Source organism: Eumetopias jubatus, unplaced genomic scaffold (genome assembly GCF_037043125.1).
Source record: "Eumetopias jubatus isolate StellerSeaLion01/CBP00866 unplaced genomic scaffold, mEumJub1_p1.0 scaffold_5, whole genome shotgun sequence".
Lineage (NCBI taxonomy): Eukaryota > Metazoa > Chordata > Mammalia > Carnivora > Otariidae > Eumetopias > Eumetopias jubatus.
In genome coordinates, this window is record NW_028274811.1 from 75,842,125 (window position 1) to 75,865,227 (window position 23,103).

A 23,103-nucleotide genomic window follows, 5' to 3' on the forward strand; every position below is an offset into this window, starting at 1 on the left:
CAGCTTCAGCCCTTCAATGGCTCTTCCCTGGGCCCCTAATTATCCCTAGTTCTTCGGTGGGACTGCATCTCACCCCAAGTCCTTGTCAGTACTAATGCTTTTTGCTCACAGAAGGCTTCTCCTGGGTCAACAAGTCTGCCTTACACCTGGCTCAAATTTTTTTTTCACATCAGATTGTGATAAAATAAAGTACATTTCTCCAACTGCATTCTTTGCTTCAGTATGGGGAATATAAGTAATAAGTAGCCTGGGTTATAAAAGAGATTCCAAACACTAAGAATTCAACATCTGCTATCATACCCACATATGGAACTTTAATTTCCCTTTGGTGTGCCAGGCTTCTGAGGAATGTTGAAGGTATTTAAACATTTGTGAATAGTAGTAGGAAGAAATGTCATTGGCCCAAAGAGAACTCCTTTACCAGCATTTTATAATTTTTATATTCAATGTTATAATTAATATATTTAGTATTCTTCAGAGACTTCCAAATCCTAAAAAGGATACCTTTTGGATTACTTAACATTTGAAAAAAATCATAATCTTTCTTTAATATATGTTACATACATATTGTGTTTATAATCAATAAGTCACATTTATGAGTCAAGAAATGTTATATCTGTCATTTCTTACCATAAAATATTCATATAGAGTCATTCATGAAAGCTTAGCTGATACCTTTCTATTGATGTTAAATTCAAAATCCACATGAACACAATCACTCCTAGATCTCTATGTCATCCATTTGCTAATTTATTTAAATTACACTTGTGCTCACATATAGCAATACCCATACTAGTAGATATGGGATCTTGAGTTTAAAACAGTTTTTCCTGATTTTCTTGTATCCAATATAAGCTACAGACTATAGAAACATCTTAATGGGGACAAAAGACTGAAATTTTGCCAAAGAATTTGCAAGGTCCTCTCTTGTCAGCATGTCTTGCCAATTTTGTTTATAATACTACTTGATAGCATATGGTCTTTTTTTTCTTTTTATTAACATATAATGTATCATTTGTTTCAGGGGTACAGCTCTGTGATTCATCAGTCTTACACAATTCATAGTGCTCACCACAGCACATACCCTCCCCAATGTCCATCACCCAACCACCCCATCCCTCCCACCCCCCTCCACTCCAGCAAACCTCAGTTTGTTTCCTGAGATTAAGAGTTTCTTATGATTTGTCTCCCTCTATGGTTTCATCTTGTTTCATATTTCCCTCCCTTCCCCTATGATCCTCTGTCTTGTTTCTCAAATTCTTCATATCAGTGAGATCATATGATACTTGTCTTTCTCTGATTGACTTATTTTCCTTAGCATAATACCCTCTAGTTCCATCCACATCATTGCAAATGGCCAGATTTTGGGGTTTTTTTGGTGGCTGCATAATATTCCATTGTATGTATGTATGTATGTATGTGTGTGTGTGTGTATATATATATATATATACATATATATATATATATACACCACATCTTCTTTATTCGTTCGTCTGTTGAAGGACATATAGGCTCTTTCCATTGTTTGGCTATTGTGGACATTGCTGCTATAAACACTGGGGTGCACGTGCCCCTTTGGATCACTACATTTGTATCTTTTTTTAAAAAAAATATTTTATTTGTTTTTCAACAGCGAGAGAGGGAACACAAGCAGGGGGAGAGGGGGAGAGAGAAGCAGGCTTCCCGCAGAGCAGGGAGCCCAAAGTGGGACTCGATCCCAAGACCCTGGGATCATGACCTTAGCTGAAGGCAGACACTTAACGACTGAGCCACCCAGGCGCCCTACATTTGTATCTTTGAGGTAAATACCCCATAGTACAATTGCTGGGTCGTAGGGTAGCTCTATTTTCAACTGTTTGAGGAACCTCCATACTGTTTTCCAGAGTGGCTGCACCAGCTTGAATTCCCACCAACAGTGTAGGAGGCTTCCCCTTTCTCCACATCCCCGCCAACATCTGTCGTTTCCTGACTTGTTAATTTTAGCCATTCTGATTGGTGTGAGGTGGTATCTCATTGAGGTTTTGATTTGGATTTCCCAGCATATGGTCTCTTAATTAAGTAAGTGCTTAAATTTTCCTCCTATTGCCTTGCCTCTCTTTTTAACTCTTCTGTCCTCTCTCTACCATCTTCCATCCCCATAATCTTACCTCTGCCTTTCCTCCTCAGTCTCCCTCTTCCTGCCTATCCTTATCACCACCCCAGGCTTTCATCTTCTCTTCCCTCCCCTCCTTACCCATTCATACTCTTCTTCACCTCACCACATCTCCCACATGTACTACCTCTCATTCCAATTCTGCCCTTTTCCTCCATCTCCTTTTTCCTTCCCAAAAGCAGGGTTCTCAAAGTATATCTTCTTTATAAACATATTTTTATTCATTGAGTCAAGATCCCTAGCTTGCCTAGTAGAAAGAGAAACAGGATGATCCATCCCACCCACAGGAGGTGAGCTTTTCTTCAGTTAAGAAAATGTGCATTGTAAATCAGAACTCTTTGTGGCAACGGCATTTGATGCAACTTCACGTTTTCTCTGAGTGCCAGTAATTTCTCATTTTGGAAATATGTTCTTGTTCTGTTTTGAGTTTTATATCCTAGCTATGGCAATATAAATGGTACATAATAAAATGTAATAAATACCATTTAAAATTTAAATGGTAAATGTAATGTTGCAGTTATGTTGGTGAGTTGCATCTTTTAAAACCACAATTGATCACAGAATGAGATCGCTGATAATAATAATGACAACAGATTCTTTGTAATAGTATTGCTATGGGCTGTATTGATTGTTCTTTTTACTGTTTAGATCCCAACTAGTAATTTTCCCCTTAGTAGTAAAGAATTCATTAAACAGGATACAGATTTTCTTTGCAAGATAATGTCCCCTTTCCCTGGTTAAAGAAAATGCACGATTTTTTTTCTTGCTTTACAAATTTTCAATGGGAAGCTTACAAATTTGAGACTAGCAGTCTTATGAAATGTGCCGAAGGTGTAGCTATGTTGTTTGCACTACCTTACAGCAAGTGAGAAAATACAGGTTAAAACTAAAGTGCAACTCCCATAGGTAATAATGTCTCTCTTTCATTCCAAACAAATGTTCTAGTATTACACACAACAAAAATGCACATTCAGTAGGGGATAGCTGAATAACACTTTACCTAAGAGAAAGAAATGGAATGGAATGAAAAGTAAAAAGCCTCAATTGTAGTGAACTTAAGAGAACAATATGATTTTTCCTTTTAAGGAATACTCAAGGAATATGGCTAAACCACACTATATGACATTAGAAAAGTAGATTTATTGACACATCAAAAAACTTGGCATCGAGAATATATAGTCTCTTAAGAAAGTTTTTATGAAGAAAATACTGTACTAAGAAAAAAATGATCTAAGAGAGAACTCTACAAATGCATAAAATAATTAGTTGACTGCTTTATTGAATTCCAAAGAACCATGTGGTAGGTCAAGTCTTGGCCAATTTGAAGTTACTGGTTAATTTGCTTCCACAACATTTTACTGAGTTTTACTGGGGCAGCTTCCTGAATTTTGCTGTTGTTACTCTTGTTATCTTTCTTATTGGTGATCTCATTGTGTGATTAAAGGTGGTTTTAAAAATGCAACTTCCAGAGCACCTGGATGGCTCAGTTGGTTAAGCATCTATCTTCAGCTCAAGTCATGATCCCAGGGTCCTGGGATGAAGCCACACATTGGGCTCCCTGCTCAGCGGGGGAGTCTGCCCCTCTCTCTCTCTCTCCCTCCCTGCTGCTTGTGCTCTCTCTCTCTCTCTTTCTCTCTCTCTCAAATAAATAAAGCTTAAAAAAAACCCCAAAAACAAAAAATACAACTCACCAACATAACTGTGAAATTTACCATTTACATTTTCAATGGTAATTATTATCATATTATAATGTTCAATTAAAAGGCCCTGTCAGGTGCCTCAGTTAAGAGAGAAACTGGAAAGAATAGCTTAAGGAAAAATGTGTTACAAAGGTTGGTGGTTATAAGCAGGTAACTGAAGCTCAGGTTTTGGGGTCTAGCTGGTGACATGAACACATTTTCTTTAATCTCTCTCTCTCTCTCTCTCTCTCTCACACACACACACACACATCTTCCTACTTCACTTTATACTATCACATATGTACATTCATACACATACACACATCTGTGTATATATATACTTTATTTGACTTGCCTTTTCTCCTTTTCCTTTTAATTCAATGGATTTACCAACTTGTGAAAAATTCCCTCTTTTACAGTATCCTTTATAATTGTTCAATCCTATACATAGAGGCCAACTGAGCAAGACCAAATTTGTTTTGTTTTTAATTTCATTTTTCAAGTTGAGCACACATTGCTGATGAAGCTTGGTAAATCAAATTCCACTGTTAGAAATCACAGTTGTTGCATAAACAGTTTGGCTCCTTTGCATGCCAAATATCTGGCATATATTTTTATTTCACCATTTTACTATAATAGCAGTATTATAACTGGTAATAAGTTGAAAACTTTGATAATACATTGCCATCTCTTCAGAGAAAAAAATGTTCTTCAAAACACAAGGAGTTTAATCTCAAAGAGATAAGCCACTCACATATTTGCTGAAAAGTATAAAAACAAAGTATTTTCCCATAAATCACCAAAAATGTTTCCATAAAACATATTATATTTTTGCATATATTTATACTTATAAAATAAAGAGACAAGGTGTATGTAATCTAAATTGAGCACATAATTCAATATAGTGTTGTATAGGCTGAGCTTTTAAAGTATTTAATCATAAGGCTACTTATGATATGCTCTATATTTTTCCAATCGTATTTAAAGTGTTAATTACAACTTTTTTTCTATGATAGTAACTTAATTTTCCTTTATAGTTTTACTTTATGAACTGAAAGTGGCCCAGAGGGGAGGAAAGTTCAGAAATTATTCTTTGTTATTTGTGCATTCATCACTATAATAGTAACAACAAAGTTTCATTTTTTCCTATAGTGATTAATGCTTCAGTTTTTCACAATTCCATTTTGTTATCTCCTTGGTTTATTGGCTCAGATGAAGATGGTTTTCTTCACAAAGAATTACCTACAATTATTCCAAAGAGAAATGTTATATTGGCCACTGTCTAGGGAAATGAGTGTTTTTCTGACTTGTTTTTATCTGCATAGCTCTGTACACTCTCCATTTCACAGACTTCTCATGTGTGAATTAAAATGAGCTAAACATAAGAAACTGAGATGACAAGAAAGCTCATTTAACTTATTTTGTGTTTAGTTTTTGAAATGACTTTAAGAGAAGAAATTGGATAGTGCAGGGATTAGATGTGTCTTTTAACTTCTGAGATCTGTACCTCTAATTCACCTCACAGAGATGATAACATTTTAAAAAAGCTTTTTGCTCCTCATAGAATTACTGGGTTACGTTTGAAAACAAAGAACCCAAAAGAGCTCCGTACTGAAGATCTTGCTACACTTTGGGTCCATTAAATATTGCTGTTTTCAGAACGACTGTCTTTGCCATTCCCCTACCCTAAGGCAGGAAGTGTTGTCTCTGACTCCCCTGATAGGCTATCCTATGAAATCTCTCATTCCAGTCTGAATTAACCTCATCCTCTAAAATATAGCTGACTTTGTCACTTATTCTCTCATTTAACAAAACACATATTCAGGTCTTCATTGATCTGGTAAAGTCCTGATTTCCATTTCCACCTCCCCACTCATTTTACTCAGTTTTGCTAACATCATCTGGATCAAGTACACATGTTTGTTAATTCCCAGTTTCACAAAGCATGCAGTTCAGTATTAGCAATGTGCAAAATTGGGGTGTTTTATATTCAGTTATAAGTTCCTTGATGGCAGGTATTATGTTGCAGTCATCTTTGTAACATTTGTACTGTGGAAAATTTCAATACAGCCGATGGTCAATAAACACTTATTGAAAGAATGAAGGGATGAATTAATGGTCTATAAGTAGTAACTTATGAATAGTTGGGGCAAAATATCATTACATGTCATGAATTTAATTTAAAAAGCAGTTATTTAGCCTACAAAGGAGCATGTGCATAGTGAATCAATATCCAAAAAGATCTACATAGATTTGATTATGTTCTCCCAAAAATGTTTAACAAAAGATTTGAGGTCTCTTAGATGACCAGATAGATGAGCTAGCTAAGAGAAACTTGCAAATGGATATGGCAGTCAGGCTTAGGAACAAAGAGATGTTTGGAACTACAGGGTTCCAAACAAATGATGAATATGTGCTGGAACAGATGATTAAAGAAACTTTGAAAAATACCTAATGGAGAGAACTAAGTACAAACTTAAATAATCAAATATTTGAAGACATGAGGTATTAAAGTGAGTCAGTAACAAAATAATAATAATTGGTTAAAGGAAATAATAAATTCATATCTAACCTTTGTTTTTAATCCTTAAACTATACAAATTATTTTGTTTATAAATAGGATTTGCATAATTTTTAATGTTCCCTAGATAAATCAATCTCTTCTTTAAAAACAATTAACATTTTCAGTGTCATGGACCTACGTTTTCCTATAATCCACACTTGAAATAAGTCTATTGCCTTCAGACAACTTTGTCCCTTAAAGCAACATTCTATGTTGAGTGCAGTTTACCCAGTATTATCTAATCTCAATACAAAAATCTTGACTGCATTGGGCTGACAGGGCAACCCACTTCACATATCTATGACGATGCATAAAGGTATTTTCCTCTTTTTTATGGCATAATGAGATCTTTCCACATTTTGTTACTCAGCTGTGATGGACAGACCCCTGTAGAACACCCATGATACAATGGTGTTATGACATCAATGCTGAACCTTCTCAGAAGAGCCCTACTGTGACAAAGATTTTTTCTGCATTTTCATCTGGATTTCTTTTTTTTTTTTTTTAAGATTTTATTTATTTATTTGAGAGAGAGAATGAGAGAGAGAGAGCACATGAGAGAGGGGAGGGTCAGAGGGAGAAGCAGACTCCCCGCCAAGCAGGGAACCCGATGCGGGACTCGATCCCGGGACTCCAGGATCATGACCTGAGCTGAAGGCAGTCGCTTAACCAACTGAGCCACCCAGGCGCCCTTCATCTGGATTTCTTTTCTCAGATTATTTTGTGTTCCGGATATTGTGTTTTTGTCCTGTGTTATCTCTGGCCACTGACAGTTTACATCGAACAGTGTACTGTTCTATATTGGGTTCTTACTCCATGCTTTGCTCATGTACTTTATTCAAAGTTCGTTTTAAGTATAGTTTTTTTTAAATCACTTTTATTGCTTATAAGAGTTGCTTCCTCTAGTATGTTCTACAGGATGTCTACTGCTATTGCTATTTCTGAAGAAAAATGTGTGTGTGTATGTATGTGTGTGTTTTTAATCAGGTGTCTTACTCGCTTGAACTGCTGTGTTACTGTGTTGACGGTGGAAAATAAGTTACTTTTTATTTATTATTTTAAACAATGGTCACAATAAATTCCCGAATGTTTCCTTCATAAAAATACAGAATTGCTACTGGACATAGTTGTTCTGATATGTTCTATGTTAAACTTTAAATACGTTCTCACAAAGGACCTTGCGATTTAATTATTTCACGCCCTCTGTTGTCCAACAAACTTAACAGGTGTTACCAATCTCCTGAATGACAGCTGCCCAAGCTATAGGTATGGTGATTGGAACTATTGATATCTTCTATAATTTTAATCACCTCTGACTGATGGAAGTGCTACAGTATGATATGTGAAGGGAGGTCGAGGTACAGGGAACAGGAAGGAGAAGAGAAAGGGGGAGATGAAGAGCTACTGGGCAGGAGGAGGAGGGAAGTAGATGGTATTATGAGATTTTAAATAACACGAAATTCTAAGGAGATGGAAATAGAGGGCACAAACGATAAATGAAATATATGTATGATCTGGAAGGGGTGGTGGTAGAAAAAAAATGGAAAAAGGAAAGGGAAATTTTAGGTTTTCATTAACCCACAGGATATAATATCCTTTAGTTTGCGGGTATAAATGTGTGTAATAGAAAGACTCTTCGGTGAATGTCGAAAGCATTTTTGCTTAGTAAGAAAAGTCTTTCTCTAATACCTTGGTTTTTCCTAGGTGAACCAACCTTGGATATGTTTTAAGTGAATAAGTTAAATTTTTAGGATATGTTTCTGGGTTTTCAACTATCTTGGGAGAAAGCAGCAGTCCATGATGAGTGTGTCTTTACCACCTGCAGTTAATATAATAAGGTTCCAAATATTTTCACATTGCTTACATAAGAGCACCTTCTTATGGAATCAGTCTTTCATATTAACTTGGATTTGCTGTGAGGAAACTACATGTATGTACGTATATGTGTGTGTGTGTGTGTGTGTGTGTGTGTGTGTATACGCACGTAAAAAAGACTTCCTATTTTACAGTTCAGTTTTTTTTAGCTGTAATAACACACCTTTTAATATAAAAGGTATTGATAACACCAGCACCACCCGCATTTAAAATGGGGTGTTTTGGTTGTAAACGGGCAATTCTATACACTATTAGTTTAAAAGGTTTTAGATCTCTTCTGTTAAGCAATTATTTTCTATGATTACATCTGAATATAAGCACAGGCAGTGATACCATTCTGAAAGTTATTTGAAACTCAATGGGGTAATATAAGAAACAAAGGATTAAGATGGGTTGAGCAGACTGGGTATTTCTGTCTATCTTGCAGTACACTCTGGTGTTATAGTCTTCCTGCTTTCACTCTGAACTGGTTTGATCTGAACTTGGTCAATCAGTAGAATTCTTGGTGGTTTAGGCTTATTTGGGAATCATGTAACTCAGGGCTGTTAAAGTCCTCAGAATTGTTTTTTGAGAATGTTAAATTCTACTTAAGCACATCAAAAAATATGGAACTACTAATGTAGGGAAGACTCAAGGAACTTTTGACATTTGTGACACAAGTCCAAACCATGATTTCTATACTTTGTGGCATTTCAACTTATCTAAGCTCCAATCAGAACAATATCCCAGTGCTTCTTGCCCAAAGGCAGCTAATCTTTTTGACATGTCCCATTTGCATTTACCTATTATCATCCTTCTCTCTGGAAAACATAATTATTGTTGATACCTCCTCCCCCGTCCCCCTGAAAATCAGTCCATGGCCAGCTTTGGCAGTTTCTCTGTCACATCTCTCCCCTTTAGTCTGTATGTTAGGTTTTAGTGCTGGTATCTAGAGGAGAAGCTTATTATGTCTTGCCTGGCCTATTCTGGCCCATTTAATTTATCCTACTTACAATAGCCAAATTAAATTTCTTACATTCATCTTTTTATTACTTCCCAATCTAAAAAGTTTAAAAATCTTCCTGCCTTAAGTCCCCATAATATATTCCCAACCTTCCTTTCTACCTCTTTATTACAGTATTACTTGTTTGCTATACTTCAAGCCAATTAAGTGACCAATTTTCAAAATATAGTCAGAATTTTTATCTTTATTCTTGCTTCCCTTATACCTAAAATACCATTTCTCCTTTTAAGTATCTCTCCTTCCCAACAATAACCTTGAACCACAAAACACTTTCCAGTTTAAGGGTGACCTTAAATATCATATAATCTAGAAAGTCTTTTCAGATACCACTCATACTCAAAGTCAAGCTGTTTACGGACATTGTAACCTATGGCATGTTTAATTATAGTTATTTTTTGGCAGTTATCTTATTCCTTATTATATCTTACTTTATTTTGAGTTTTCTTATTCCCAGCCTTTCTGTCTCTCTCCCAAGTAGGAAGCAAATTTCTCAGAGCAATCTGTTGATATTATGCAGTCATTTTACATCTAATAAGATGTAAATAATTTTTTGTTTTATTCATTTGAAGTACTTCTATCAATTTATAGTTTTCCATGACAGAAACATAAGGCAATGTATGTCCCATAATTTTTTTCACCATAGATTAAGTATCAGTTTCTTATCCCTTTTATTCAGAGAAAAAGATAAATCACTTGTACTCAGAATCTATTATTTCCCATTGAGTTAATTTGGTTTATACAGAAATTCTATCAGTGCTGCAAGATGGCCAACTCTCATATCTATACTTGTAAAATTGCTTTAAAATAACTTTAAATGAAAAATCAATGAAAAGAATATGGTGTTTTCACAAAAGAGAAATGATGGTAATCACTCATGATTTTCTAAGGGAAACAACATGTAGGAATCTCATTTTCTCCTGATAGTTATGGTAGAAATGAGCTGAATGCAAGTAATGAAATTCTGATCAGACACGACTCCTATGAAATACTACAACAGTGCTACTTATATTTTTTGATAAAATTCACCTATTATTTTAATGTTTATTGTTTAATGCAATACTTTTAACACATTGAGGTTTAACTTTTAAAAAATTAGGAAACTGGGACTCAGCAGTATTAAATTAACAGCCAAGATTACAGAGAAACTTTAAGAAATAATGCTTAAACCGTGATCTTCTACTTCAAAAATATATACTTATTTCAAGTCACTCAGGCTTTCCATGAAAGCCAAATTAATTAATCAGGAAGTACTAGGAATTATTGACAGAAAGTTTGTTGGTTGTGTATTGGAACATAATTTTGATTCAGAGAAACTTGTTTGAGTAATAATTCTTGTCCAATAATTTGCAATGTCATTTTTTCCATGCTACATTTACTCATTTGTTATTGTTATTATTATTTTACCAAGTGTTTATTGAAAGTTGCCTATGTGCTAGGAGCAGTGTTAAGTGCTAGGTAGAATGATAAACAGTGCAGACATGGAATCTTGTCTGGTTTAATGAGGAAGGCAAAGAATAATTAGTCTCTTTCTGGCATTGTGGGGAATCTGCTCACTGAAAATACTAAAATTCTAAATAATTTATTTTTAATATTTCAAATTTCATATTGAATAGAGATGACCATAAATTAAGAAATACTCAGAGACCCCAAGTAGAGTGAAAATAGGAAACAAAAGGTAAGTGTTCCCGTAAGCTAGCTCCTATTGTAAGACATCTCCTGGACTTAGCTGACTTTGAGATTATATTTTGACGAATTTAGGGGATACATAGACTGAAGAAAGGCAAGATAGTAAGTCTCATCGGAGAACCCCCTTAAAGCTATTTACGCAAAAGGCTATGCCCAAAGAATAAAGGTAAATTAGAAATGAGACTTTCAGAAGAGGACTATTTGTTTTTAAGTCTGTCCCTAATGGGGTAGAAGGAAAGCAAAGATCTCTCCTTATCATTTAAAATCAAGAGCTGGTCCTTCCATGTGTTTGCAGCATTAAGGTATACTACCGGTGTCACACAGGAACAGGAGAAATGCAAATTAAATGACATAATATTTCACAGCCATTACATAGACAAAAACTCAAATCTGTTAACAACAAGCACTGACATCCACATGATGAAATGGAACTGCTATACATGTGTATAAGGAGACTTACATTCGGATATTTATTAAAGTACTATTTGTAATGGGAGAAAAACAAAACAATACAACTATTGATCTGTAAGGAAATAAGAAAAAAATCTGTAAGTCTTAAACACAGGAATAATACAGAACAATAAAAGTTAATAAAACATATGTTTATATATGTGTATATATGTTTATCCCTGTAAATCTCAAAATAGATTAAATCTCAAAAATAAAACATTGAGGGAGAAAAGATAAGCTAAAAAGGACACACAGAGTGTATCTTTTATGTCAATTCATATATTGTTTATGGACATATATATTTATGAAGCAAAATATACAATACATTAGTGATTGACATACAACAAATGCAGGTCTGGGGAAGGAGGGAAGAGGAACAGGATAAAAAGGGAAGCTTGAAATGTACTTAGAGGGCACGGTTTTTCTAAAAATGAAAAATGTGATTTAAAGATGGCAAAATATTATCACTTATTAATATTATTATATCATTTTAGTGTTTTTTAATATTTGAAATATTTTATTACGTGAAAATTATGAAAAGAAAGCCAGTTACTGAAACTCATAATACTAACTGGTTAAGGCAGAAAAATACTATGATTATTCTGATCAATGCGGTAAAACACTGAATAAGATTAGACTTCTACTTAAGATTTTAAATATCCTGGAAAATTAGACATAGGCAGAATTTTCTTTACTGTGTGAAACAGGTCTACTAAAACAGAACGACAAACTTCATATTTCATTATAAAATTTAGAATCACTTTTTGAAGTTGGTAATAAACTAAGGTATATCCTATTATCCTCATTAATCAAAATTATGTTGGAGGTCATTGTCAGCACAAAGAATAAATTAAAGAAGTAAAGGGGGAAGAAAAGAAAATTTTCATTATTTAGAGAGAATCAGTTGAATCTAATGACAATTTTTAGAATTAAAAATTTGGTCCGGTGGATGGTTATAAGGTATCAGTGGTATTTCTCTATAGCAGCAACAACTTACTGAAAAATGCAATAAAAAGAAATCCCACTTTCAAAAGCCACAGTTATTTTACAGTACTGAGGAATAAATCTAGCAAAATATGTTAAAGAAAGGTGATCACAATATTATTTTAAAAAATCTGAAAAGTATAAAAATGAACTAATAAATATAAAGGTATTCTATGATCTTGTACAAAAGCTATAAATATCATAAAGTTGTTAATTCCCAAAAGTCAAGTCCCAAACAATGTTTATTGTGGAAAATAAATGAGTTTATTGCTCCACATTCTTGTCAGCATTTTTGATGTTTTAAGGTTTTGAATTTTGGCCATTCTAAAAAATATGTAGTGGTATCTTACTGGTTTTCTAATTTGCAATTCCCTGTTGACATATGATGTTAAACATCTTTTCATATACCTGTCACCTGTATATTTTCTTTGGAGGGGTTTCTGCTAAGGTATTTGGCCCACTTTTTAGTCCAGTTGTTTATTTCTTTTTATTGTTGAGTTTTGAGTTCCTTGTATATTTTAGATAATAGTCCTTTACCATATGTATCTTTTGCAATTATTTTTCATCCAGTTTGTGGCTTGTCTTCTCATTCTCTTGACATTGTGTTTCACAGACCAGAAGTTTTTAATTTTAATGAGGTCTAGCTTGTCAATTATTTCTTTCATAGATTATCTAAGAAGTCATTGTCATACTCAAGGTTATCTAGAGTTTCTCTTATGTTCTAGAAATTTTACAGTTTTGTGTTTTACATATAGGTTTATAATACACTTTGAGTTCATTTTTGTGGCAAGTGTAAGGTCAGTGTCTAGATTAATTTATTTGCATGTGGTTGTCCAGCTGTTCCGGTTGAAAAGACTATCTTTGCTCCATTATCTTTGTTTCTTTGCCAAAGATCAGTTGACTATATTTATGTGGGTCTCTTTCAGGACTCCACTCTGTTCCATGGATCTATTTGTCTGTTCTTTTACCAATACCACCGTCTTAATCATGGTAGCTTTATAGTAAGTCTTGAAGTCAGGTAGTGTCAATCCTCCAACTTTGTTCTCCATCACTATTATGTTGGCTGTTTTAGGGCTTTTGTTTCTTCATATAAACTTTAGAGCCACAGTGTCAATATCCGTGGAATAAGTTCCTGGGATTTTGATTGGGATTATGTTGAATCTATAGATCAAGTTGGGAAGAATTCACATGCTGACAAGATTGAGTCTTCCTATCTGTAAAAGTGGAATATTTCTCCAGTTATTTACTTTTTCTTTGCTTTCTTTCATCAGAGTTTTGTAGTTTTCCTCATATAGAGCATATACATATTTTCTTAATCTTTGTCTAAGTATTTCATTTTGGGGGACTGCAAGCTTTCTGAACAGTTTCTTATAAATTTTAGTAAAGTTGAAGATGCAGGAATTCTACAGAGAAAAAACTCTCCTTTTGTGTATTTACTTTAGAAAAAATTTAATTGTGTGCACACATACAAACCTGTTCAGAGTCTCATTGTAACATTGTATATATAGGAGTAAATATTAAAAACGCTCATCAGTATAATAATGAATAAATCAATTGTGAGATAGTCATGAAATGTATTCCTGTAAGGCAATTTTAATGGAACAAATGTACATGTATCAACATGGATAAATTTCATTAATAATATATTGACTGAAAAAAAGCAAGTAGCAAATGATAAAAGCAGTAAACACTATATAAATTTGTAAAGCAATGTTATACATTATTTAACATAAATATTAGAAAGGTATGAATATGGATTTGGAAGATTCAAGCCAATATCTGAACAACAATCTGAACAGGGGGGAAAAGATATGCTGAGTGGAAAGATGTTTCTGTTTTATCTAACTTTAAAAACAAAAAGAATTGAAGGAAATATGGCAACCTGTTGACATTTATTAAATCATTAGTTTCTCATGCATTCTTTTATTTACTTTCCCAATCATTCATTGTGCCTACCTACACCATTCATTGTTTCTTTCATTTACTTGAATTTTTTTATCGTATTTATTGTCATCCTCTTCCATTACAAGGTAAGTACCATGATTGTCATATGTTTGAGCATCATATTTCCTGTTTCTACTGCATTGCCTCACTCAGAACATGAATACAATGACTAATAAAATGGAAAGTATGAATTTATACCAGTTCTACCATTTACAAACAGTGCAATTTGAGGCAAGTTACTTAACAAGTTGAAAAACGTCAGTTTTCAAGTCTATACATTAGTGACAATATTAATACCTTCCTTATAGGATTGTAAGATTTTAAAAGTAACATTTCAATTAAGACAGTTTTTATTCCATTATCATAGAGAATGTGCTCAATAAATGGCAGCTATTTTTTTTTTATTATTATTATTAGCAACAAGTAAGAGCAACATCCCACTTTCCAACCACTTTGAGATCACTACTTGAAAATGCAGGAGGTATAATAGACTTAAGAAAAATTCTAACAAGGGGCGCCTGGGTGGCTCAGTCAGTTAAGCAGTCTGTCTTCGGCTCAGGTCATGATCCTGGAGTCCCAGGATTGAGCCCCACATGGGGCTCCCAGCTCAGCGGAGAATCTGCTTCTCCCTCTCCTGCTGCCCCCCCCCGCCCCTGCTCATGTTCTCTTTCTAGCTCCTCTCTCTTTCTCTCTCTCAAATAAATAAATACATAAAATCTTAAAAAAATGAAAATTCTAACCTGAAGGCTGTTAGGGTAACCCAAGTAACTTTATTTGCAGTAACCCAAGTAACTCACATAAAAAGATTGCTTTTGCAGTTTTAGAGAAAGGTCAATCTGGTCATTATCAGGTAGTTCCTTGTGTTATAATTTTAGACCATTTTGTTACCTGAAATATAAGGACATTCAAATGAAGGAATGATCTTTCTGTTTCCTTTCAGGCATGTCTCAAATTTTCTGCACCTAATTTTTATCTTTTATTTTAAAAGAGTAAAAAGTACTCTTCTCTCAGGTTAGGCTGACAGAGCTTCAATAAGAACCTTTACAAATCAGCTCCACTTCTCCTGCCCCACACACAATTTTATTAAATTTATACTATATTCTTTGGCCAATGAATTCATTTTTCCTGTACCTATTTCGTTACTTGATGATACTCAAGTGAGTGAATCATTTGTTATGGTTATCACTCACGTTTATGCAAAAGGATTCCAATGAAAAGTGAAATGGAAGACAGAGTAGCTTGCAAATCTTTTATCTTGTTTATTTTTAAACACAAATTGCCTTTTTTCTGTAATCGTAGCAATATAATTTGGCATTTTATTTCTTAATGGCAGGACCTAACTGATAGAAGGTAGAGGCTAATTGGGATGTAGAGGTGATAGATAGTTATAATAAGATGAATGTCAGGCTGTAAACAGAACATTTTTAACCATCACTGTTTTTCCTGCAGATTATCCAATTTGGCATGTTATATTCTCTAATAAAAAGGACATTGAAGTAGGAGTCAAGAGACTGTTTATTCTTCTGTAAGTTTATTGTGAGATCTTATCTGTCTATATGCATATGTTTTCATGTTTGATGTCCTAACCTGTGAGAGGAAAATAATACTTTGATCTCTAGAGTGTCCTAAGAATTAAGCACCTCAAAAGTATTATCAGGTTTTTGTGTGTACGGTGAAAAACAAAAGGCAAGTAACTCATGTAAGTGGAATCAGTGAATCCGTGAAAGCAGTGTGTCAAGCTATGGATTTCTCCAGTCCATATGTTGTAGGAAAAAAAATCAGTTTTTAAAAAAGTATTCTAATACCATCACTTGAAGATACTGGGTCATCTTGGGAAGGGGGAAGATGGCAACCTATTAGTGAAATATCAAAATTAAATAATCCTACAGGTAATTCACCTTGTACGCAAGGAGGCAACTTGCTCTTCTGCCAGAGTACTTACTAAATGTGACAGAAAACTTAAGTTACTAGGTTTGTTACCACCTTCATGTTCTTGTTTCCCAACCCTAAATCAGAGTTCTTTGTACATAGTTCAATATCTATTCAATGAAAAAATACACAAATGGCCTGAATCAATGAGTACTTGGAGTCTTTCATAACAGTGAGTGATGAAGGTATCTGCTGCTCCAGTTTAATGAGTACACCAGAGCCTTACAAATCACTATTGATTTCCAACGGACAGTGTTTTTTACTCTCTCCCTCCCCTCTCCCTTCCTTACTTCATCTCTATTTTTTACTATTTCAAAATCCTTCTGTATCAAAAGCTTGAATTGTGACAGAGATTTGCAAGTCTGCCCAAAGTTCCTAGAAAAGTGAAGTTGCTCTTCTAGATGGTGTGAACATTATAAAGGGGTCAATAGATAGAAGAGGAAGAACAGATTTGTTGAACCACTGATGCTGATGAAACCTTTTTTGGGAGCAGAGAATGGCAGGCCATGAGACCTAGATAGTACACAACAAAAGTTAGATTCTGCAGGAAAATCAGAAGAATATGAGAACTAGCTTTACAATACCATGAAAATTCAGAGTAAAAACAGTATAACACCTGCCTTCTCAGACTCATCTTAGATACGGTCCTTATTCAATATTCCTCAGCTCCTTTCATCTACTGAGTTACTCAAACTGGCCTATTCTCCAATCCTAAGTCTTCCCATATTTGTATCCCTTGTTGATTAAGGGTGTTTTTCTTATTCCTTGTGTCTTATTCCTTACCTCACATGCATTAATTCTGCAAGTCTCAACTTCAATGTCATTTCCTTCAAAAGCAATTAATTACTGGTCTTCCATATTGCTTCAACCCAATCTAAATTAGTTCCTTTATATTTTCATAATATCTTATATGTATCTATAAAAATCTGCCAAATTATAATTATATATTAATTTTATGACCTTTATATCTCTGCACTATCCTGTAAAATCCACAAAAGCAGGAACTATGTCTGTTTTGTTAATCTCCTATCCTCAGTGTCTGGCACATTTTTTTCTCACATGGAAGATGTTCTGTGTGTATTTAGGGAAGGGAGGGAGGGAGGATGGGATTCTCTGTACGTTACCATAAAGGAAATTATGAAATCAGATATATTTGCATTTGAGCAAAGAAAAAAATTGATCTTAATTCAATCACAGATGTTTACATGGAAAAAAGTTTATGTAACATATGGATCATTTACATACTAAAATAATTATTATAATTTCAAATAAAATTTAGTAACTCCAAGAAAAGGGATGACATATATTCATGAATTTAAAAATTGTTCCTAGCGGGGCACCTGGATGGCTCATTCAGTTGAGTGTCTGACTCTTGGTTTTGACTCAGGTCATGATGTCAGGGTTGTGGGATCAAGCCCCACTTCGGGCCTCCACGATCAGTGGGGAATCCACTTAAGATTCTCTCCTTCTCCCTCTGCTTCTACCACCCCCTCTTTCTCTTTAAAAATAAATAAATAAATCTTTTTAAAAATGTTCTTAGTTTACACATGTACATTATGTCTTGCTTTTCAAAATGATTTCCCCAAAGGATTCTATCAAAATGGTGATATTCATGCATCCAAATAAAAAAGAAAGTATTTTATCCTTTTTGTATTGTTTAAATATAAAATGTGGCTCTATCTACATTTTTATAATAGATATTTCAAGATCACTTGTTTGCTGTTCCATCTCTGCTTTTCTAAAATTGGTGTTAACTGTAAAACTAAAACTAGTTTCTGTAACAGTCCTGAGATTTAGCCTCTAACACCTAATGCATGGAAGGATCATATCTTCTAATAAAGCTTAAGGACTGAAATACAATTTTGTATACTGACACTATAGGTCAGTTAATTATAATAATTATTTCATTATGTCTCCAGGCAATAGTTCATTAGCAAAGGCCACTAGAGACATTTACAGCAATATTATCTCACAGTTAGCCAGGAAGGAATAATAGGGATGAGGCAAGGAAGAAACCTTGGGCTTCAGTCAGGAGAACTGAGCCATAGTGCTAAGGATACCTTCCATGGCTGTGTGACTTTGGGCTAGAAGAGTTCAACTCTGCGTCAGTTCTCTCAGTAATAAAATAAAACAGCTGCACTAGATAGAGCCCAAAGTCCCTTCTAGTTTTAAAACTTTTACAAATACATTTCTTTTTTTAAGTTTGTGATGATGACATTTTGCTATCCTAGAAGGTACAGTAAAGCATGACCACTCCCTCTATAGCTCTATCATTTTCAAGTCCATCTCCATGGATAAAACTGTGGGGTATGTCCACATTTGAGGGTGCTATCCCAGTAGACTGTTGGAAGAATCAAAGGAGAACTTAAAACTTCCAGATTTATCCCTTGATTCTCAGATGAGAAAACTGAGATGGTACATGCCCAGCATCACATTCGGAGCAGACAACAGGTCTGAGAGTGGAATCCATGGATGTTGACTTCCATTCCAGTGTGATTATCATTCACAGCACTGCCTGGTTATAAATGATGATACTCCATCTCTTGCTGTGGATTCTCAATTTCTTAATGTAAAATTAGTTTTAGTCCTCTAAAGCCATATGAGTAGAAGGAATTATTAACAGTCCTTGAAGTATGGGGAAGCACATAATGAGTTTATAAAAAGATACTGAAATTAGTAATAATTATGAAAGGTACTCTATCAACAAAAATGTACACTATTCACAAAAATTAATTACCTAAAAATTATTAAACTTATAAGTATGTAATTTGTGGATTTAACACTTTTACATTAATCATATGGATTATTCATTAACTATTTGCATATTTCCTGTTTCTGTAAATCACACGTATATGCTGCATCTAATTATATTTATTGAAATAATTACATTCTCTGTCTCTTTTACCTAAATTACACATATATAAAATGCTATTATGAAAAGAATATATACACATTTTTCATTAGCCTGCCTTTCTGGGGTTATTGTGGCTGTGTTTAAAATTTCATCATTGTGTTCTTTACATATTTTAATATATTAATGGTTGCATTCAGTTTCATTTAGCTTCATTATATAATTTAGATTTCTAAGTATAGCAAATTAATGTAGTATCTAAATCTTTTCTGTAAAATTCCTCATAATGCTTTGCAAATTATTCCACATTCTTCCTCTGTCTCTGTTAGTCAACCAAACAATATATATCTTTCCAGAACAAGTCACAAAAAATATGTCCAAATGTTTGAATTTAGTAAACATTATTAATTTCTATTATAGTCCTAAAATTAATAGAAATGGCTCTCAAAAATTGGAATAATGTTGCTTACTTTCAAAGCAACCTGGTAGAAATTTTCCCTTTTGTCCCTGAAATCAGAAGCAGTTTGTAATGATTTAAAGGAATAAATTAGGCTTATTTTCCCCTGAAATGGGCTGAAGGAAAAAAATAAGATAACGTTTTCTTTTTTTTTTTTGCCGACTAGTGAATTCTTTAAACAATATTTAGTAAAATTCTTTTAGAAAATTATATTTGCATGTATATTCTCTGGCTTATTTTTAAGAGGACTTGAGATGACTGCCATGACTTTTTATTCCTTTCCCCTTCGTGATGAAAGTGCCTAACTTAAACTCTAGAATCTGTATCAGATATGAAATGTCACTTATTTATTCATCAATGATTTATTAAGCATATAGTATGTACCAACACTGATCTACATGTCAGCATCATTTTGAGCGAAATGACATAATCTTCACCTTAATTGGAGAAGAGGGGGGAGCACAGAGAAGGAGAAATATGGGATTAAAATGCAGTGTGATATTATAGCACTCCTTTAGCCCTCCACCTAGGGTGGTCCAGAAGTGCTTCCAAAGAAGGTAATGTCTAAACTTAGCCTAGTGGGTGCATAGTCATTACCCAGTTAATTTTGTTAAAACATCCAATGTAGTTGTAAGCAAAAAGAACAAGAAATGTGACATACATTTTTAGTGGCTAATGTGCAGAATTTGAAGGACAGTGATAAAAAGGACACTGAAGAGGAATACAGAGAGTAATCATGAAAACTCTTATAAACAGACCATCTTAAAAAGTTTTAACTCTGTTATAAAGATAGCAGGAAACCTTTCGAGTATATAAGCATAGAGATGACATGTTCAGAATTAGTTTATTAGGATCCTAATTGTCACAGGAGAAGTTAATGTTGAGGTGAAGTGAGACAAGAATCGAGGCTAACACCAGTTAGAAGATTATTGAAGTAATACAGGCAAGAGATGGTGATAATATAGACCAGGGTAGTGATGGTGAGGTTAAGGAGATGCTTAAGAAAAAGAGAGTCAAACTTTAGTCAATGCCACTGTTGTTTCTGCCAAGTTTGGTTTGGTCGATTCAATGCCAAAAAATCAGTGAAACCTATTCCACTGAATGACAGAAATGGCCACCAAAAATAGCACAGATAACCAAGTACACTAAATAAATGTGCTTATACAAATGACTGACTACTCTTATTCCTTCAAATAACTAATCAGTTACATACAGATTAGTACAAATTAGATAAATTAGTACAAATTTAGTGTATGCCATGAAGGCAAAACCTGCTTTTCATTGCCATCCTAAATTTGCTCTTAGTTTTTCATACTTTTCCTACAAGGTTTGGCCAGGTCTGGCGTTTCTTCTCAAAGACAAGAAGGCTAAGAGTATGGACGTCCTGTGCTGAGCAGCAGAGCAGCTAGACATGTGATGGAGGGAAAACATTTGCTAAATGTTATGATAGAAAATTAAAATAGGGAACCAAGGAAGAACCCAGATGAACAAAGATTAGAATAGCTATTAGTTCATAGGTGGGAAGTAAGAAATTAGAAAAATACATTTGTTCTGAAGGTAGAGTTGTAGATCACTAGCTTCAATAAAGGTCAGTTGTAAAAAGGTGCTGAGTTTTGCCAGTTGTGGGGATTACTTATGTTTGTAGTCTCAGGGGAAAGAACCAGAAGGAGAAGCTAAAGATAAAAGAAAGTCTTTTTTTTTTTTTAAAGATTTTAATTATTTATTTGACAGAGAGAGACACAGTGAGAGAGGGAACACAAGCAGGGGGAGTGGGAGAGGGAGAAGAAGGCTTCCCGATGGGCAAGGAGCCCCATGTGGGGCTTGATCCCAGGACCCTGGGACCATGACCTGAGCTGAAGGCAGCTGCTTAATGACTGAGCCACCCAGGTGTCCCAAGAGAGGCTTTTTTTTTTTTTTAATTTATTTGAGATAGAGAGCATGAGCACAAGTAGGGGAGCAGAGGAAGAGGGAGAAGCAGGCTCCCCACTGAGCAGAGATTCTGATGCAGGGCATGATCCCAGGACCCTGAGATCATGACCCGAGTTGAAGGCAGACGCTTAACTGACTGAGCCACCCAGGTGCCCCAAGAAAGTCTTGATATAAAAAGTGGATTATAGTCTTGAATGAGAATGCAAAGGATAAGAGCAAGGAGTAAAAACCAGCTAGTTTGCTATAAAGTGGAGGTTTCCCCTGAGCCTGAAGAAAAGGAGACAGGATGGTGAGAATGGAGATCAATTGAGAAGAGTAAAGGAAGTTGAGGGAGTTTATACCTCATGACATGGATGGTCACTATGTAAATACCCATCTCAACTAATTAACCACATGTATTCAGTAGGAGTCAGTCATACAAAAGGGGCATTGTCTTCTGATGAATATTGTGGTTTCTCAGATTCAGCAACAAGGGAGAAATAAATAATTTTTGCAGCTATTAGTCTTTTAAGAAGGCTAAAAAAAGAAATAATTTTGGAGTGCTGGTTATGTGTTATTTTCTGTTTCCAAATATTACTAAGTAATATATTAGCTGATTGGTAAATAAAGATAATATACAGGGGCGCCTGGGTGGCTCAGTTGGTTAAGCGACTGCCTTCGGCTCAGGTCATGATCCTGGAGTCCCGGGATCGAGTCCCGCATCGGGCTCCCTGCTCGGCAGGGAGTCTGCTTCTCCCTCTGACCCTCTTCCCTCTTGTGCTCTCTGTCTCTCATTCTCTCCCTCTCAAATAAATAAATAAATAAATAAATAATAAAGATAATATACATAAATCAATTCAAACTACCTCACTTCTCAAATTACAGAATATGGTCACAAAGAACCATAGTATTTATTTCAATTTAATCTCTAATAACATTAATGTTCTGACTTGGTGTGAAAATGTAAAAGAGACAGGCAGCACTGTTCTTCCATCAAGAGAAGGAAGACTTAAAACTGAAAGAATCAGTAGTGAAGTTAGATAAGGTGGGCCAGAAAATCTGGAGGGAAGGAACATAAATTGCTACTAGAGAATGGCTGAAGTAAACAAACTTGGAGGACTTGGTTGTTCAAAAAGAAAAATAAAGCCATAAAATATTTGATAACAATGCAAAATAGATTTAGTAGGAGTAACAAAAGTATAGATAAAAGAAAGAGAATACCCAAAAGAAAAAAGGGAAAAGAAAAAGGTCTAACTTACGCAAATCAATTCAAAATCGTGAGAGATTTATCTGTTTTCATCATAACAAGGAGAAATGTATGGCCTATGTAACTTTACCTACACAAATGACATGAATGAAAACAACTGGAACTCAAACTGATGTCATTTGTGCTTAACCCAGATTTAACATCATCTCACTTGCCTGGTCTTATGCACCTATTCCCAGCTTCTGGTCAACTTAATATCTTGTTCTGACCATTAGCCTTGACTACTGGAACCAATTTTCCTCACCAGTATGGACTACAGCATTGTACTAGTAAAGCAAGAAAGTAAACAGAAAGGATATTGGTCAAAAATTCCCAAAGAGGGCACCTGGGTGGCTCAGTTGGTTAAGCGACTGCC